Raw genomic sequence first — 20,990 nt, 5'->3', positions numbered from 1 at the left:
GTGTGTGTGTGTGTGTGTGTGTGTGTGTGTGTGTGTGTGTGCTTACACATATGAATGTGGGCCGCGTGTTTGTGTGTGTGTGTGTGTGTGTGTATAGAGGAGTATAATAGCTTAGCATGTCATCTTCATTTATATAGAACAGGGATGTGGGGGGATGTATAATATTTCTTCCCTCTGAACATCTTTCATAGGACTTGCAATCAGACAAAAGTGTGCAATCAGAAAAGCGAGAAAGAAAGGCCTTTTAAAGCTTGTACATGCAGTGTGTGTGTGTGTGTGCGTCTGTCTGTGTGTGTGTGTTCGGTGTGTTTGTATCCGGTGTGTGTGTGTGTGTGTGTGTGTGTGTGTGTGTGTGTGTGTGTGCAAACTGTCATCACAGACGACAGCCAGACAACCTCTCTGCGCTCTGTGTCGGCGTGCTACCGTGCACAGCTGACAGCAATCACCTGAACTGGAATGAACCGGACTTGCGTAACATCCCCCCCAATGATGGGCCAGGGCTGGCTCTGGGGGGGGGGGGGGGGGGTCAAACGTGGAGCGGCAGCGGCGGTCCCCCTTGGTATCCATTGATACCAGGGGGGAGAGGTGGCTGGGAAAAGCACCGTCCCGTCCGTCTCTGTTTGGGTTATTAGGGGTTTGATGGACGTCTTTGTTAGACTCCCTGTGTGCAGACACAGTTGTGTTCGCATGATTGTATGATTTTTTTCAACATTTGTAAATGTTGTGATTGAAACGCCAGGATTACTAATCGACAACGCACACACGAATCGAAAAAGCCGTCCAGCAAAACCCCATAACAGTTTTCTCTGTCATGTCAAACATGGATCAGATGTATAGCCTATTGTTGATTGTGCTTATTTTATCATAGTGCTGGCTTCTTGGTCAGGTCATTCTTGGAAAATAGATTTGAATCTCAATGATGTTTTACCTGGTTAAATAAAGGATGTCGATTGATTGATAGCAATGCAGTAAAACACAACGCGTATGCTTTTATCGCACATCGTGCTAGGGGAATATCAACTGCGTGTTTCACTGATCGCTCTGCACTCTCAAAGCATGTCCTCAGGTGAGCAAGACGAAACTCAGCAATGTGCAAAAAAAGAAATCCACCCCAAAAAAAATAAAAGTATCACTCTTACGATAATCAGTTACACAGTAACCAAAACAACAGAGAGGGGGGGGGGGGGTCAGATGATTAGATGCCACATCAGCCAATGGCAGCAGCAGCCCGTGGGGGCTACACAGAGACCCAGCACGGAGGGTCTCTCCACGTTCCCAACCAGCTTCCCCACTGAAAGGCAAACTCATTTGCTGAGCCTCCACACGCAGGTCTGATGCCCTGCCAGGTGAGTGCTGGCTCGTACTGCCACCGCCGCCGCCGCCGCCGCCACCGCGCTCGTCTGAGGCGCTGGCGGGCGTAGTGGTGGAGCGGGAAGCGTGCATGGAAGATTACAGATGGGGAGCCAGCACAGGTTAGTCGTGAAAGGAAGGAGGCCGAGAGATAGAGAGACATCCAGGGGTAGGGTTGGAGAGAGAGAGAGAGAGAGAGAGAGAGAGAGAGAGAGAGAGAGAGAGAGAGAGAGAGAGAGAGAGAGAGAGAGAGAGAGAGGGGGGAGGAAGGAAAATAGGGATGGAAAAATAGGAGAGAATATAGGGAGGACAGATTTGGCAAAAAAAGGGAGAAAAATAACGAGAGGGAGAGAGAGAGAGGGAGAGTGAGGAAAAAAGCGTCTTGTTTGGGGGAAAATGTGCCATAGATAAAATGGGCGATAGTTTGCAGCCTCTTGACGGTTGTCACTCGAGAGAGAGAGAGAGAGAGAGAGAGAGAGAGAGAGAGAGAGAGAGAGAGAGAGAGAGAGAGAGAGAGAGAGATTGCGAGAGTGAATGAGAAACAGAGACCAAGAGAGAGAGACACAGAGAGATTGAGAGAGAGTGAGAGCCAGAGAGTGAGAGGAAGAGAGAGCGGGAAAGAGACAGACAGAGGGAGAGAGAGACGCGCCGTCGGTCTCCTTCTTCACTAATAAGGTAGAGAAGTCCCCAGACACAACCGTGGGGAACCATTCATCTATCTCCAATAACATGGCGGGCTCTTCCTGCTCTTATTGCCTGGGATTTCTCATGGCAAGATTTACATAGGGATTTAATAACGTCGTCTGAAGCAGACAGCAGGCATCTGTCAATCAAAACCCTCGGCTCCAAGAAAAGGTTTGCTGTGTGCCGCGCGGGGTTTGGTTTTCATCATTAGCCCGGCTACACGGCGAAGCATTAGCCGAATTCCACATCCCAATTTCCATAGAAATCTCAATCTCTCTCTCTCCCTTTCCATCACTCTCTCACTCACTCACTTTCTGTCACAGGCCAATTCCACTGCCTCTCTCTTCTGCTCTCGCTCCCGCTCAACTCCACATCCTTCACCTTCGTATTCACGATAAGGCTACCTCTTTCTCTCTTTTTCTCTCGCTCGATGTCTCACTCGCTTTCTGTCCAACTCTCGCTCCCAATTGATGTCTCTCGCCCTTCCCCTCTCTGTCGCTCAACCCACTGCCTCCTTCAAATCCACAATGAGGCTCTCTCTCTAGTTCTTTCTCTCTATCTCTCTCTCTCTTTCTGTCTCTCTTTTCCTCTCTCTTCCTCCACCTCCATCTCCTTCCCATTCCAAATACATCCATCTTCCTCTCTCAATGCCTCTCTTCCACTCTCTCATCCTCTCTCTCCGTCCTCATCCCAATAAACACAGTGATTCCTCTGCGCGGCGGGGGGCCCTACCTTCCAGCCGCTGCCCGCCTCCCGGTAGTAGGGGAAGTTGTCGCAGATCCACTGGTAGATCTCACTGAGGGTCATCCTCTTGCGCGCCGAGCCGTTGATGGCGAACGTGATCAGGCTGGCGTAGCTGTAGGGCGGCTTGCCGTCGCGGTGCTGCGTGGCCGCCTCCTCGGGGTCCAGCGTGGCCCCGGGCTCCAGCTGGACCCCGCCCTTCTTCCCCGCCATCGCCGCCGGCGCCGTGGCAACCGCGACGCTGTGCACCAGCGCCTGCTGCTGCTGCTGCTGGGGTTGGGGCTGCTGCTGCTGCTGCTGGTGCTGGTGGTGGTGTTGCTGGTGGTGTCCATGTTGGAGGTGCCCCGGGTGGTGGAGGTTGTTGTGGTGGTGGTGGTGGTGGTGGTGGTGGAGGAGGGGATGCGGGTGGTTGCCGTGGAGATGGTGATGGTTGTGGTGGTGGTGGTGGTTGCCGGCGTCGGCCTTCTGGAGGGCCGACCGCATGCTGAGCTGGGGGAGCCAGTCCATGGAGGTGAGGCTGCTCTCCAGTTCAGAGGTCATCCTGGAGAGGGGGGGAGAGGGGGTGGGGGGGGGGGATCTGTTGGGGGGGGGGGGGCAGGAGAAGGGAGGGGGAGAGGGTCACACGGGAAGGAGTCTCTGGTGTGAGGAGGAGGAGGAAGACAAGGTCGGGGGAGGGGAGGAGGAAGAGCTGGAGGAGGAGGAGGAGGAGGAGACGTAGATTCACAGAGGATTTGCTGTAATGCCTTGCCCCTGGTTCACGTCTGGAAAAGAGAGAGAGAGAGGGAAAGAAAGAGAGAGACATAGAAAGAGGCTTGTTTATTCCATCTGTTTATCTCATTCAAATAAACCGGTTCAATTTGTCATGCGTCCTCCACCACGCATGGGATTCGTGAGTCTAAAATTAGACTTGCAGAACTCATTCAGGGTATCCTTGTAACTTTATCAATCGATGCTACCTAGCACGGAGCTCCGAAATAGACACAAACAGCAACTATTTTCCATCTTTAAAAAAAACACACAGATATAAAACAGAGTAGGAGTCGTTCCAATGCGCCTCACACTTTCCGGTCCGTTCCATCTCTCGGCGGGCCAAAGCATCTGGGGAATTCACCGAGGAAGAGGAGGATGAAGGCCGACTCCTTCCTCGCCGCATGTTGTCGAGTCGTTCATTCAGCCGCTGCAAACACACAACCGAGCACAACGCGGAGCAACACGGCGTGGTGAGCTACAGCCTTCATGAGATATTAATACTACACAACCTCGCAAGCCATCCAGACCGGGTATCTCAAACTCTCTCTCTGTCTGTCTGTCTCTAACTGTCTCTCTGTCTTTCTCTCTCTCTCTCTCTCTCTCTCTCTGTTTTTGTTTCCTCTGTCTTTGTGCTCTCTCTCTCTCTCTCTCTCTCTCTCTCTCTCTCTCTCTCTTTCTCTCTCTCTCTCTCTCTCTCTCTCTCTCTCTCTCTCTCTCTCTCTCTCTCTCTCTCTCTCCCTCTCCCTCTCCCTCTCCCTCTCCCTCTCTCTCTCTCTCTCTCTCTCTCTCTCTCTCTCTCTCTCTCTCTCTCTCTCTCTGTTCTGTCTCTTCCTGTCACTCTGGTTTCCCCCCTCTACAGTGGAAACGGGAATTGGATCCGTGGAGTGACTAAAATCTGGGGAATTGTTTTCACGAACGTCTGCCAAACAGAGGTGAGGGTGCTGGGGTTGTGGGCTGTGTGGAAGTGTTAGGGGGGCCGTGGAGGGGGGGGGAGGGGGGGAGGGGGGAGTTCTAAGCCTCTGCAGGAGGCGCTGAAACATTTGTCCCACTTTTTTTTTTTCTTCCATAAAGATGAACTTCCCTTCGACTCCCCTCTGCAACCTCGCGCCCCGCCCCCAAACAACCCATATTCCCCCCACCGTCATGTCTCACTCTCCCGTCAATTCCATGCTCACGGCCCCCCACCACACTCAACCTCCCAGACCTCTGATCCCTCTAGCCTTAACCAAAAAAAGAAGGTCAGCCCCCCCCCCCCCTTCAGTTGGACGTGCTGGTTGAGGTTGGGCCGGCATGGTTCATCTGGACCGGGAGGACCACTTGGAAGGAGGCAGGGCTGGGGTGGGCGGGGTGGGTTGGTGGGGGTGGGGGTTGTAAGGAGACTTGTGTGAAATACTTTAAAGCCCTACTCCACCCAAGAATAGCCCGGAATGTCGGAGGGGTGAAAGCCGTCGCACTCCCATCCCCAATAAATGTCCCAGAGAAAAAAAAATCGCAAAACGGCGTCCGAAAAACATCCGCATAAACGCCTATTTTAACTTGCATCAGCGACACACCTACAGCGTGAAACATGGTCTCCGATATTCAGCCCCCATGGTCAGTAGACCCCAAACACTGGTTTTTGTTTGGTTTCCAATTATGCGTTTTACCTCGATTGGTGGAGCGCAGCGTTAACATCGGGAGGGTGGAGAGGTTCAAATCCGTGTTTTTTTACTCGATAACACAGTGCGGCTCCGGGGCCCGTGGGTCGTCAGCCTCTCCGTGCGCACCCTGTGATGATGGCGTGCACTCACTGAATGTTTCATCAGGGCAGACGAGGGAGAGTTTGGGACCGACTGACTGATACGATCGCGCAAGCAGCAGGACTCGGTTGGAAAGTTTGGAGCAAACATTTTTAATCCGATTGTGGTGTTGTTTCGTTCGTCGCTCGGGATCGATCCCCCAGTCATTGTATGAGCAATGGGTGCAACTTTTGGGTGCCCTATTCGCCCAAAAATGTGATTACCCACACAACCCTTTCAATGGCATTTACCAGGAAATGATGGGTGGCAAATGGGAAGGAATTGATCAAACAACTTTTAAGCTAACTCCTTCTAAGGACGCGGTGCATTCCAGCACAGCAGCGTATATCCAGACAAATGGAAAGCAATACTGCAGGCATGGAAAGCGGGCTGGCCCCCAAGCCTTGTGCTAACACCGTTGGCCCATCATTTGATTTACTATCGGTGATCAATGAGGTTCAGGAGGACTCCACTTGATCCAACCCCTCAAATCCATAACAAGTATGGAGTCGATACAAATTATCTCCTGCGCGATGCCCTGAAAAGAAAACATTCACCACGGGAAAAAAACGAACTCGCCCCAGAATTCAGGGCGGTCCGAAAAAACGCAGCTGCCCAGCGGGTCCAAACGCAAACTCTTAAACCCTGACCAGCGAAGAGTTAACCGCCATTGAATGTATCCGATCTCCTCGGGATATACATCGCCTTTTCCATCCTAAAAAAACAACAACAACCTTCATCCTGCATCCTACGAAATAACCCCTGTTCGTCCTTCAACAACAAAGCAACGAAAGGCCCACGCATTCTCCATTCACGGTCCCTATAACTCATCTCACTGGGAGAGAACTTCAATGGGCTTCTTGCCTACCGGGGGGGGGGGAGGGAACACAAGCCCCTGTGCCTCTCCTCCTCTCCACTGATCCCCCCTGGAGATCTATAAGCACCAGGAGGTAGAAGACTGGGAGAAATACTCCATGCCTGCAACACACACACACAAAACCCCTCGCTTAATTACTAGTAGCAGAAAAATAAATGTTTAGAACACATTCGCCACGCCGGGGAGTGGAAGAAAAGAGATGGGGGGAGGGGAGGGGAGAAGTGGGAGAGGGAGTTGAGAAGGGGGGGGAGGGGAGGGAGGAGAAAAAGACGAGGGAGAGAGAAAGGAGGGAGAAAAGCTGGAGAGAGGAACGCAAGGGAGAGAGAGGGAAGAGGGAGGGGTATGCCCGATAAAAGGCCAACCCCCACTCCTCCTCCTCCTCCTCCCCCTCCTTCGAAATCCCAGGAAGCCATCATAATTAGTACACTTTTTTCCTGCTGAAGGGAAGTTAGTGGAGGTGGTGCGTGTGTGTGTGTGTGTGTGTGTGTGTGTGTGTGTGTGTGTGTGTGTGTGTGTGTGTGTGTGTGTGTGTGTGTGTGTGTGTGTGTGTGCGCGCGTACGTGCGTGCGTGCGTGCGTGCGTGTGCGTGTGTGTGTGTGTGCGTGCGTGTCGGGAAGAGAAAAGCACAACAGCATATACTTATTTTCTTCTCATTAAAAGGAGGACTCAAACTGCAAATCAACGCGCCACAAGCCCCAGCCTGCTGTGTCTCCTTAGCTGCTGCTGTTGCTGTTGTTGTCGGGGAGTTTGGAAGCGTGGGCAGGCTAGCGCTCCGCGGCGGCGGCGGCGTAGCTACGTTAGCCTAGCGGGGAGCTACGCTGATGACTAATCCCAAGCAGCCAACACGGGGGGACGGGAGGCGGGTGAAAATGGAGGAGGTGGTGTTGGGAGGTGGAGCAGACAGAGTTGGAGCTGGCAGGGGGTGCAGTGGTAGTAGAACCACTTGGCTTCTGGGGGAAGAGGGCCACATGAAGGGGGGGGGACTGGAGGAGACGAGGTACCCGGTCGACTCAGGTCGTGTCCACACCGACTGCGTTGGATGAAGCGAAAAAGCACCGATTTTTCATCTGTCCGAAGTTTTTCGGCAATACAAGTGCACACTTTCCCTCATCCTTCACGGATCAGGATAAATATACGTCCGCAGTACAAGTCATCCAAGTTTTGCTCATCCTTACTGTAATGGAACTGAACGGCAAGCTACTCCGATCCCCGGCTCCTCCTAGATGAGCGTCGAGGTGTAACTGCTCCTGACGAGCTGGCTGTCGCCCTGCGTGGTTGACTCCGCCGTCGGTGTGTGAACGTGTGAATGAATGGTTGTAATTCTTCGATAAAAGCGTCAGCGGAATCCCCTAAATGTAAATGTAAAATGCAATGTTTTGGTGGTGGGTATTTTCATCCACGTTGGATACCACTTTCAAAAAGCCCTGTTTAACGTTGTTGGAACGGCAGCCTAGTGCGATCGGTGGGCCTAAACAGAGAAAAGCAAGACCCGTGTTCAGATGTTTCCGGCGTCTAGCGGAGAGGCCGCTGTACACAGCTGGGAGAGATGCTGCATTGACCTTGGTACGCTGTCTCCATATCGTTGAGAGGCTTCTTTCTCCCTGAGCCCCCCCTACTCTGGGAAGCAATCGAGACAACAACGCTGATATAAGGGGAGCATGTGTATGCATGCGCCAATGCACATAAATGTCCTCAGAGTTCGCTTGATTCATGAACTGAATTCGAATGTGTACAAGGGGAATGGGTGTACGATTTGAAAGACATGAACGGACGCTCAATATCTACAGTTTGTGTACCGGAGGGATTTTAAGGTGAAGCTCTGTGAAACTTTGTCAAGGGGGGGAAGGGTCAGTCAGGCTGATCGGAGTTCGTTTTTTAGGACTTGAGCACGCGTTGGACTGCACACTTCATTCGACCCACATCCAATGTGCGATTGGGTGCATGTGTGCGTTGACCTTGGCAATTGCCCTCATTGATTTTATTTTAGTTGCATCTTCAAGAGAATGGCCCCGATCCAAGTTCAACTGCCAAAATCCTTTTGAATTGTTGTTTACGAACACCGCTACATCTTTAAAACCGAGGACAATAAACTGATTATAAAGTGAACAAGTCACGAGTTTCAAACTGCAGAGAAGAGGCAGAGCCTGAGTAGATATGTATGCACAATACTGCACAGAGACAAGCTCTCCCCATACACAAATTCAAGCGTTGTGTTCAATGTCCATCTGAGTTTTAGATGCAGGAAGTGCCTGCAGACTCTCGCTCCACACAGAGTGCTCTACGGTCACGCTACAAATTAGACAAACAGATGCAACTGAGAGGCAATTACATCAGGGACAGTTAAACGGCCTTTACTTTCTTACTTCTTGTGCTCCTGCCAGATATACTTCCCTTGACGCACAGACCACAGGATGCTAGCCACATACTTTAGTGGTGCAAAGAAACCAACTCTGCAAGGCTATGTAGAGGCGTTAAAACACATCTTCGCTAACACTAGTCTGATAACCTCAGAGGTCATTGCTTCTTATTTCTTTAACCGCTTTGATTTGTTGCAGTGCATAGAATAGTAATAATAATAGTAATTCACTGAATTTATATTGCAAAGCATCCAAAGAGCTTTACACAGGGAGCGTTTGTGTGTATTTGTGTGTGCGTTTCTGTGCGTACATTTTCGTGCGTGTTTGTGTGTTTGTATTTTTCTGTGTGTGTGTGAGTGGGAGAGAGGGGGTTATGACACCTTGTCGACCACACAGAGGATTAAGCAACATCAATCAATGAATCAATGAAGTGGGCTAACTGAGGACAGGCCTACTGAGCGGCAGGGAGGAGCCCAGTGCTGCTCCTGGCCACTCTGGAACAGGAGTCGTGCAGCCATTACGGCTGCTACACACTGGCCCAACCGTTGGCCATCTGAAACGTTTGGGGAGAATCGGACGCGTGCGGGAACAAATCTGGTCAGTGTGTTCAGCTGTGTTGGAAGCTTTTGGAACCGTGAGGACGGCGTCTGGTCCGATACAACATGCAAAGTCCGAGGTCGTTGACGGTCTGAGGATTTGAGCCGTCGGATACTCTGATTGGTTGTGTGCACATTGCTGTGGCAACGGAGCAATGTGCTAGAGGCAATCGAACGGTCCGATACAGGCAGTTGGCCGTTGGTTTGAGTCTGGGCGGTGGGTAGGCCCCTTAATGAATCCCCAAAGTTTGAGGTGGTTGGCGATGCTCTTAAAATTATTATTAATACGCTAAAACTGCCAAATGTCAAATAACATATTACAAATTCACACAGCACTTTAAAATATGTACCAAAATGGTTTGTAATAATAACTACCTGCCAGGCTTTTACCAAAAAATTACAAGCAATTAATGGGAAACAAAGAAAAGAGCTGAGATTTTTGGACATTAGTGATTACTGGAAACTGAAAACCATTCATTGAACTTCAATACATCACTTTCCCAAGAAGATGGATCTTGCCCCTTTAAAGAGTTGTGTGCGTGTCTGTGTGTGTGTATGTGTGTGTTTGTAAGTTGTTGTTGTTGTTGTGTGATTGAATGTATTCAACCATTAGACTTGGTGGCTGTGATGCACTCACTCAGCTGAATGCATCACTAACAGCTAACAGCCCCCCGCTGCTCGCAGGCTTTTAAACCCAGCCGAAGCTTTGCGCTTCTGCATTTTAATAGAGAACTTTGAATGGAGTGAAGGAATGGAAGGGTGGGAGGGGGGTGGGTGGTGGTGTGTGTGTGTGGGGGGGGGGGGGGGGGGATGGGTTCTGCAGTGGTGGGGGTGGGGGGGGAGGCACAAGAAGAAAAAAGGAATCAAAATATTTTCAGACGAAAGCGCAAAAGTAACCACGAAAATACCCGTGTGCCTGACCGGGAGGTTGGGGTGGGGGGGGGGGGGGGGGGGGGGGTTGGGGGGGTGGGGGGCTCCTGGGAACAGGGTGGAGGGAGGGGGGGGGGTGTGTGCTCAACGTGTCAAAAGAATCGCTGTAGGCAAGCGAGGCCGTGTCCAGAGATGTGGGCCATTCAAGCCGCGCGAGAAAAGAGGGGTCCGAGAAGCCAAATCCGACATCTTAATTACTTTCCTTTGCAGTGGCTGAAAACGTGCCGCTGAATAGGTTCCATTATGGTACATCGTGGGGCCACGGCGCTGGCCTTGTGCTGGGCGGTCGCCGCTCGCTCAATGACGCTAACATCCGTAATTATCATTCCGCGCTCGGCGCGTGCAGTCGCCGAGACCCAAGGCGACATGGGGCGTCGACGAGGGAAGGCTAATCATGTTTCGGAGGGAGGGGGTGGGATGCGGGGGGGGGGGGGGGGGTTGGGCCTTGAAAACCAGGTGGGTAAGGTATGTGTGTGTGTTTGTGTGTTTGAAAATCAAATCAAAAAATACACATGATGTGTGGAAATGAAGTATTTTACTTTGAAAAAAGAAGAATGGCAGTGGAGATCAGATGATCACCCAGAGGTGTGGAGCTCAGCCTTGGTATTTCATGCCACACGATGAAGGAATATGAATGAAAGGTGTGTCGCTCCCGCGCAAGGTTTTTCCCAACCTTTGAAATGTGCACCACTCCAAGACCGTGAATCCTCCCGTCGGAGGCCCAGTAGATCACCACGAGATACCCCTAAGGAGAACCGGAGGAGCCCCAACTAAATATTTAACTTCAGCCCACACTGAACACAACCCCTGGGAAGAACTACCCGAGCATAGGAGAAGTTAGCAACCAGGTGGGGGACATGCCGCTATTGACGGAAAAAACACCAATGAGATCGAGATTCCGGGGGAGAAAATAAAACCTCATAAATTTGTCATAAATAAAACATACGAGTGCGGCATTTCGGTACACTCCCAGCGAGAGAGTCCCCGGAGACAGCGCGAGGCTGTGCGTGAACCCGTACTTAGTGCTGTAAAAGGGGGTTATGGCTCAGCAGCGTCACTGCTGGTACCCTAGACTGCATCGCCGTATCCAGTCCCACATCCAGCATCGCCTCCCTCCTCTTTAAAAATTCATTAATTTTCCAACAGAAATAGATGAAAGGAACCAACAACGCCAACCTTAAAAAGTTAGTGGGCTTGGTGAATAGCATTAATAATGGAAACACGCCCTTGGAAACCTTTAGGCCCTTTCACTTGGGCTCGGGCTTTGTAGAGCTTTCTAATGGGGAGTCATTTACATTTCTTTGGTTTCTTTTTTTGCTGTTTTTACATGTAGGCTATTGCAACTTTTGGATGGTTGTTTCAGAATTATGTTGTTTTAAATGCAAATTGGTTAGAAATGGTTTTGTCATTAAAAGCGATGTGATGCGATGCAGGGTTTCGGGGGGAGAAACGCAGGCTTTCGCACACAAAGTTCACGCTTTCTGGCACTCAAGCGGTGAGGTTTGCCACCGGCCTCGCCGGCACGGAGCACGCGGAGGACGACAGGTTCCTCTCTGAAAGTGATCATCCCTCCATTTCATCTGTTACATCTCTCGCCCTCAAATCAGGGAAATGCCTTTCGAACGGAATCAAAGCTGGATTTTGTTTGACAAGATGAAAGGATTTACTTTATTTGATTCCAGATGATGTGCTCTTTTCTGTGGCCTGTAGGAAGATTACAGTAACCTGGAGCACTCACTGGAACCAAAGCAAACTAAAAATAAAGAGGGAGGGAGCGATAGAGGGACAACAAGAGGAGAAAAGAGAGACAGAGAGAGAGAGAGAGAGAGAGAGAGAGGGAAAGAGCGAGAGAGAGGGACAGAGAGAGAGAGAGAAAAAATAGGTATCTATTCCAAGTCTCCTTTTCACTCTGTGATGAAGGGTATTTTAAGGTAGTGAGTGTACTGAATCATGGAATAATCTGATTAGTGACTTTTGTCTCTGAGGGATTCTAGCTACTGCAACTCATATCAAATATCCAGAGCACTAACCCTATTCTTGATTATTCAAATATTGTTTTAGGACTCATTTTACAGACTATATCAGATTGTGCATTTTAAGGTGATGTATATGATATCCATTTTAATCCAACTATAAGATTCGATTTTCCTGTAGATCCAATTCCACATTTGGTAAGGACATTACTTTAGCTCTATCAGCACTAAATAATAAAACTCATCACCTACATGGCCGCAATTTATTGTCTCTCATATTAGATTGTTTTGTCGCTTGGATTTATCATAGGATACATGTTCTACTTTTCTATACATTTCATGTGGATTTTTCTAGACTTTAAACCTGAGAGCCATCTTGAAATAATAAAGTGACCAATGAACACATGAAATCAGGCTAGCAGTTACAAAGTCTTGGTAAGCAATGACTATCTAGAAAATAGATATTTTGAAATCAGGAATTATGAATATATGAACCAGAAAACCGGCGCATGTGCTCGCATATTATATACATATAGTATATATATATAATATATATATATATATATATATATATATATATATATATATATATATACATATACAGACAAACAAACAAACAAAGGTTAGAACATTATTCAAGGTAATAGCATTCACATGCAGAGGTGAGCCTGAGTCTGTTGACTCGGATAAAGACTATGGCTGAGGCGGGTGAATATGTTATTCACCGCACGGACCACAAACTGGAGTCAGTGGCTTGAAGCTGTGATCTTATATATCTCAGTATAATATTGTTTTCTGGAGTTTTTATGTTGCAATAAAGACCACTCAGGCGGGTACAGGGTGCATCACCTGTCGAGATGTATTACTACACACCCATGAAAAGGTTGAAATATAAATATTGAGACATCAAAGTCTGTTATAATTGTTTTGTTATTCTTCATAGGAGCTATGAAAATGCCTTTTGTATGCCGGAATACTGTAATACTCATTGTCAATCCTTTCTCTTGTATTTACTCCAGTTTGGTATTGGGTAACTGCATCGATTTAACCCAATTTTGATATAACTCTGTTTGGTAAATCATACTATATGAATATGAAGCAAAAGGATAAAGAATCAGCTTGACACTATCTTTAACTCATCAATTTTGCAAATAGATTATTGATTGTGATGAATATGGGGGCAGACAACCCTAAATGACGATGAATGACAGAGTGATTCATGCGCTGGCATATGGTTAAGTGGGTCTTTATCAGCGGCAACGCGATTGAATATTCCTACGGCCCACAAATAGCTGTTAATTCAACTTTCGAAAAAGTCACGAACTCGAAACTCATTTCTTAGCAACGCATTTGATGACATTGACGATAATTACAACGACCTTTCTGATGATAAAACACAAATCAGAACCGGAGAAAAGAAAAAAACATTACGTCCCAGCACGATTCACACAATTCGGCATAAAACATTTTAATGAGGCATTTAGGGGTCTACAAGTGATCTATTGAGAGTGTCTACAATGGCAATCAACACTGAGTGTGGCAGCTGTTCCGCAATTAAAAAGCCAAATTACCCTCAATCAACACCATTTAAGGGTGCGCGTAAATCTCAGCACAAATAATGATGAGAGAAATGTGTTCAGACAGCTCTCATCTTGATAAGAATTAAAGACGCTTCCAAATCAGGGACATCATGATCTCCTCTCGCGCATCGAAATCTTGGTGTCTTTGTTGCACTTACTTTTATTTTCACTAGGACTACTGTGCTATGGCTTGACAGACACTTTTGTTATTTCCCACCTCAACATCGTTTCATGGCTGTCCAGGTCATAGTTCAGCTGAACTTAAGGTCATAGTTCAACTTTACCTCAGTTTTTTTCTGTTTCATGGTTTTCTTTGTTAGGTCTTTGTATTATTTCATGAACATGGATAAAAGTAAGAAAGATGGGAGGGGCAAGATAGTTAAGTCAACTCCACGCCAAAAGCTACTACTTGGTTCGATCCCAAAAGTCTGCAGTATACCTGTAGGCTTGCTTTAATGCTCCTAACCCCTACCAGCAACTAACCAACATGTTCCTAATTTCCATCGTTTCTGCTTAATAACTGAGAAGTGAATCCGGATTCGCAAAACTATTATTTCTACCACATGGATTTAAAAACTCTGGCAGGTTTATCGATTACCTCTGTGTTTACAGTTTATATCCCTTTAAGTTTCATGCATGTTAAAAAACTTTAACATGCATGAAAGTGTGTGTGTGTGTGTGTGTATAATATCGTAATCCTATAATACTGATTAATAATATATCAGTGTAGTTAAAACGGCCATTAACCATAGCCTGTTTTCCAGCAGTACTGCATCACAGGCCCTGCTTGGTGTTTAGCACTGCCTCACAATGTGAAGAAGTGGGTGTGTCCTCTAGTCATTCATAGTAAAGGCACTCAACTGTGCAGAACAGAACATACGCTGGTATATGAACCATCATCAAATAGGACTGTCATACACTACTGAAAAAGAGTGGTAAAAATGATGGGTTACTTACATCACGTCAAAAATGTAATTACAGTCTTTCATACGTTCTTTTCAATTCAACATGTTACGCAAAGGTTTTAAAGACTCCTCTTTCACCCTGGAGTCCATCCACCTTCGAGCTATTCATTCACCGCTCAAAGCCATTCACTATGATACATTTACAGAGGTGCTGCTTGAGACGGCCAAGGTGCTCCTGAGAGAGTCGGCCACAGACTACGACTTGAGACGTACGCCATTCGCCAGGATTGACCGACAACAAGGTCATTCTTCGCTTCTTCTTCACTACAGTTCTGCTCTGAGCCAGAACAGTCTGTATCTCAGGTGCCTTCACGGATGAGGATCGGCCAACCGAACCCAGAGCTATGGCGAACACAGAAGACGATCTCCAATGAAGATAACCTGCCTGGATCCTTCAGGATCCAACACACCCATTCAACAGGGTCTCACCACCCACCCTATATAACCTGCCTTGCTCTATGACTGTTGGTCGCAGACCATGCCTTTCTTCTCTGCTACTCCCATCTGCTGGAGTTTAAATCTTTGCGGAGCCAACACTGTTTCCTGTCTTAAAACAACAATAGTGACTCATTTTGTGCTCATTTGCTAAAAGCAGAGTAGGTTATCTTAAATTACCACAGGTACCACACTCCATTACACTGAATCCATGACCATTACGCTCTTGCGTCATGCTTACAGCCAGCTAGCATAACAGCTAGCACAAAACCCACCAGAATCTGGCGCGTTCTTCCATCATTGGCATTTTGAATAGAACCAAACCCATGACCCTGCCTTTAAAAAAATATTTCAGGTTATTCTCTTCAATTGTATAAATGTGTATCCAATCAACGCTTAATCAGCAGGTGACCAGGTAACCATATCAGCCAATAAGAGGCTATATTTTCCATTGCAAGTGATAAACCAATTAAGGGATTAATCTAATACAAACCAATGGCGTGGTGTTGGGGTTTGTCTCTCCTTAAATTAGGAAGTGCTCTGGAGGTACCCAGGATCTACAGAAGGGCAGATAGCCAACAGGTTCAGTGTTTGCCATTAACACTCAAAAGTGAAAGGTTTAAACTCCACAGTGCGTGTTTAAATGTAATACGATTGAACAATCGATACTTACTTTAATGTGTGCGCTAGTAAATACAAGCGGATAAACTGCCATTCTCGGTGGACCCAGGAAATAACCAATATTATTCACTGTCATCATAAAATAAGGCTACTTCAGGCTAAAATCCTAATTTCTAAAGAGTTCTAACTGGTAACCCTAGTCATGTGCTGAGGCTACTTGAGGTTAACTTTTAAAAAATAAGCAATAAAGACAAGAGAAAAACAACTATATTAAAAGGCGACACGTTAAGACGAGGAAATAGAGACTGCCAACTATTTGACCTCTGGGTAAAAGGGCTATTAAATTGTGCTATTAAATTCGATTGATGTTATTACAATTCGACTCACATATCAAAGTTTCTAAGCGTACCTAAATGTTCTATTGGCTCAATCTTTAATAGACTCGCTGTGCGGTCGATGGTACGATCATCCGGTTGGATGTCCTCTAAATGAGTCATTACGACGGACTTCCCTAATGCTTCACGGGTCACAGACCGCACAGGGCGCCTCCTAACTCTAATTCTAACCTCATCACTTAACGTATAATAACCGATTACTGAGGGGTCAGTGATCGGCCAGGAGAGAATGTCAAAATTTGCATCCCCTGCCTCCCGGATCTGCCTCTGCATCGTCGAGACTCCCCACCCCTGAGGAACGAATGTGCTCAGACTGAGAAACGAGAGCTGACGTTCACATCCTGATCCCAGCCGCGCTCGCCGCCCCTCCCAGAGGCACCGCTGGAGGCTCCCCACCCACTCTGAGCAGCGCTCAACAAGCCTGCATCACAGCCAGGGGGACAGCGGGGGGACCCTAGTCAGGGCTTCTTCAGTGACTCCCAGCTTACAACATTCTGGGACCGGACCCCCAATTGTCCGACGTCTCCCCGCAGCCATCCCGGAGCCAGACGCCAGGCAACCTTCTCATTAAAGAATCACTTAGATCTGGATGAGGGTGTCTGCTGAATAGAGTTGAAGTAGTACAGGTAGATGTCTGTTTTCTGCAATGGAGCCTTGAGCACCGAACCAATCCCTGTTCCTAAATCGTAATTTACTGTAAGACACTTTCGATGAAATCACCCCGGCTAAATCACTAAGCGAACCGGCTCTTCACAGCTCCCTAGCAGGCACATCGGGGGGGGGGGGGGGGGGGGGGGGGGGGGGCAGGACATGTGCGTGACCCGCGGTCCCGAGCCAGACATGCCAGGTCAGAGAATGGCAGAGACCCCCAGTAAAGGACTGTGTCATCTCTGACCCTGAGTGAACAACCTGCTGACTGCGTGGGACCCCAGGTTCTAGCCTCCTAGCTCAGAGTTGGGGGGCAGGTTTGGTGGACGGCAGTGCACTAGCGGTTCACTACCATGGGCAGGGAGGGAGCCTGTGTAATGAAATGAATAACAACGGCATGCTGTGCACGAGGGCGCGGGTGAATGGGCTTTGTTGAGTCAATTGCTGAAAGTTTGGTTCATCTGAGTGTCCTTATCCTCCCTGTTTTGTGTCGTCAATTTTATTCCAAGTTATTAAATAACAATATTGACCATACATCATATTGTCGTGCAGCTTTTGATTTTGATTGCTGAATTGATAAATGGATGGACAGGGTGTGTTCGATGGGGATCCAAACACGATATTATTTTGTTTAGTCTGTTAATGCTAAATTGTGGCGGCAAGACCAGCCGACAATCAGCATCCGATCAGATCTCCCACAAACAATTGTATTAATTCTATCAATCATACCGCTGTAATAAAAACTATCCATTAAGGCTTGCTCTGTTGTGTCCCACACACATACACTGTTGAAACCATACAACACACACACACACACACACACACACACACACACACACACACACACACACACACACACACACACACACACACACACACACACACACACACACACACACACACACACATTTTCTCTCACACACACACACACACACACACACACACACACACACACACACACACACACACACACACAATGTGAAAATCCCACAACACACAGACACACACACACACACACACACACACACACACACACACACACACACACACACACACACACACACACACACACACACACACACACACACACACACACACACACACACATTGTGACAATCCTTCTTGATTGCCAATATGTAATTCTAGTGTTCAAATACATGCCCTGAATATTACACATGCATACATATTTACAAACATTCACACACACACAAACAAACATGCATACACACATATGTATATATAGGCCTATATATATATATATATATATATATATATATATATATATATATATAAATACATACATAGCCTACATAGCTACATACAAAGCCTACATACAAACATACATACATACATACATACATACATACATACATACATACATACATACATACATACATACATACATACATACATACATACATACATACATACATGCATAAATACACACACACACACACACACACACACACACACACACACACACACACACACACACACACACACACACACACACACACACACACACACACACACACACACATTCACACACACAGTCTACATGTTAATGAGTCTGTCTTGAAAATAGAATAGTGCGCAGCAACTTTGTAAGAAAGCAAAGTTTAAGCTTTTGTCTGCACGAAAACGATCTGCTGCCAAACATATATAGAATAGTCCAATATAGTCAATTTCAGTCCAATAGTAGCCTTTGCATTGCAATAGTGTCACTTCAAAGAGTGCCCACAGTTGCACCAGTCATCGGCGAGACGCATGTATTATGGCACGTTGTGAAAGCCTGCCTATGAAACTTGAATCATCGGTGTAAAAAGTAGCCTCCTACATGTGACATAATTCGATCATTACCGCCATAGTTTCGTTACGGCCCCATGCACCTATAAAAGAAAACTTATGAAAAAATAAGTTTATATTTGATACAAAACTAGAACCCGCGTTATTACCATTCATATTGGAAGAGAGACAACTTGTCACGGCCTGTATTAATTAAACGTCGAGCCCGAGATAATGTGTTCCTATTGAGAGAAATGTTACCCAAAATGATGATATCGGCATTTCAAACCCCTTCAATAAAGGCTGCTTACCCTCTTAGGTTAGTATGAACCGGCAATTTTCTTCAGGTACAGCGGTTCCAGACGCCTGCTCTACACTTGAGAATTCCCATTCGAAGACAAAGATTCACCAGCGTCACGGTGCCGTGGCTCGAGCTGATTGCAAGTGGCTCTAAAGACGTCTAATTGGTCAGTCGTGCGGTCATTTAGGTATCATGACAGGCAGACTTGACCCGCTATTCGGATTTGCGCTCAATCACAAAATCCCGAGTGCATCTACTCCGCTCTCGAGCTAAACCACCGGAACTACTTACAATGCCAGCCGGAGCACGTTGAAGATGAATTCATGCACCACAAAGGGGGGCGGGTGGTGGGGGTGAGGGGTTTGTGAAATCATATTGACTTAACTAGTTCCTAATTTTAATATTTAATGTGTGGTACTGCAATGATATGCGGTGATTTACATCCAGTGCACAGAGACTTGCTGTCACTTCATATAAAAATGTACACACTATATGTTTATATCCACATAATTAAAATTTACATTTTGCCTACATTCATACATACATTCAAACATACGTACATACATGCATGCAAACATACACACACGCACACACACACACACACACACACACACACACACACACACACACACACACACACACACACACACACACACACACACACACACACACACACACACACACACACACACACACACACACACACAAACACACACACACACACACACACACATATATATATATGTATATACATGCAGCAAATATACATACATTCTCAATACTTATTCAAAGAACACTGTCAAAATTGTGCAACACTGGAATGAATGGATCAAACCAGTTATTAAGCGTGTCCTTTACATTTAATGCTATAGTACTCCCTGTGTAGTTCAGGTTCAGCTAATGCAAATGTTTTAGTCAGGAGTGAACAGCCACATCAGATATGATAAACAGGCATGTCGATATCATTAGGCCCTAATCCAGGCAATTCCATAACGAGCACTGAGCAACAAAGTTAATCATTCAGTTAAACGATTTTTAACAGAAAAATTATTCAGTGTATTACCTTAAAAAAAATATATATATATATATATATATATATATATATATATATAGTTTAGCTTATAGTTTTACAGTAGATAATAACTGTTATTTTCATGTCAAGGTCTTTTATTTTAACATTTTAAGTAGATTTTAGATCAGATTAGCTCATCCCTGCAAAACCAAATTTGCAAGATCCTAGCATAGCTATACATGTCTGATGATTGGAAAAAACCTATAAACCTCGCTCTCGCTAATGTTTCAGCGGAATATGAATATAACTCAATGCTGCCTCCAAGAGGTTGTAAGCATCCATTACATCCATATTTAATTTTAATTATCCCCCCGTCAAGAGAATTTCAGCAACATTAGAATAGGCCGAGTTTCATTTGTTACATAAAATGATAGATTCGTTTAGGGAAGTTGTGTGTCAGGATTCGTACGTATGAATTGAATATTGTTGTCAAAATAATAATATGGTGGTATTCGTATGTGTCAGAGTAACTTTCTCCTTTCAAGGAGAAAGTCCTTTTAATTAACTCCTTTATTAATATTGCATTACTTGCAAGAGAATGTCTACTTTGTAAACAACCCTATAACTAATTGCGGTCTAAGAAACTAACGCTAGAGGTCGCACTCAACTAATCACAGCTGGGTAACGATGCATCCCGACTCCCTTGCGTTCTGGCAGACAGCCTCGAGCACAGATGGCAAAGTAATTCCTCCTACCAAACATTTATCGTATTCTATTCAACTGTTGTATTCTATTCAATTATTCTATTTTCTCATTGAAGTTAGGGTATTTTTCAACTTGCACAGCCTATATCATTCACAGTTCTTATAACTTAATGTGTAATATTGCTAATTCATGTTTGGTTTTGTTTCTGTTTGCTTTATATCTTTTATTGACCAATCTCACCACTTTCCTTAAATGTGCAAATATATTTGAAACTGAAATAAAATAATTCCGAAACTTGTTCATATCAATTTATACTTGCCTATGTCAAGCTGCCATTTGTTTTTATTTTATATATATTATTTCTATAATGCCTAGAAATTGTGATCATTATGGGAAATTGCTGAGCAAAGTGTATCGACATAGGCCTTGACAAGAAATCATGTTGCATGGTATTATGGCAATGTCACTCAATCATTTCTACTGGGTTATAACATAACTTCAGGTATA

The sequence above is a fragment of the Gadus chalcogrammus genome, chromosome 1 (genome assembly GCF_026213295.1).
Source record: "Gadus chalcogrammus isolate NIFS_2021 chromosome 1, NIFS_Gcha_1.0, whole genome shotgun sequence".
NCBI classification, from domain to species: domain Eukaryota; kingdom Metazoa; phylum Chordata; class Actinopteri; order Gadiformes; family Gadidae; genus Gadus; species Gadus chalcogrammus.
The sequence above is the reverse complement of the archived record's forward strand: the minus strand, read 5'-3'. Positions refer to the sequence as shown.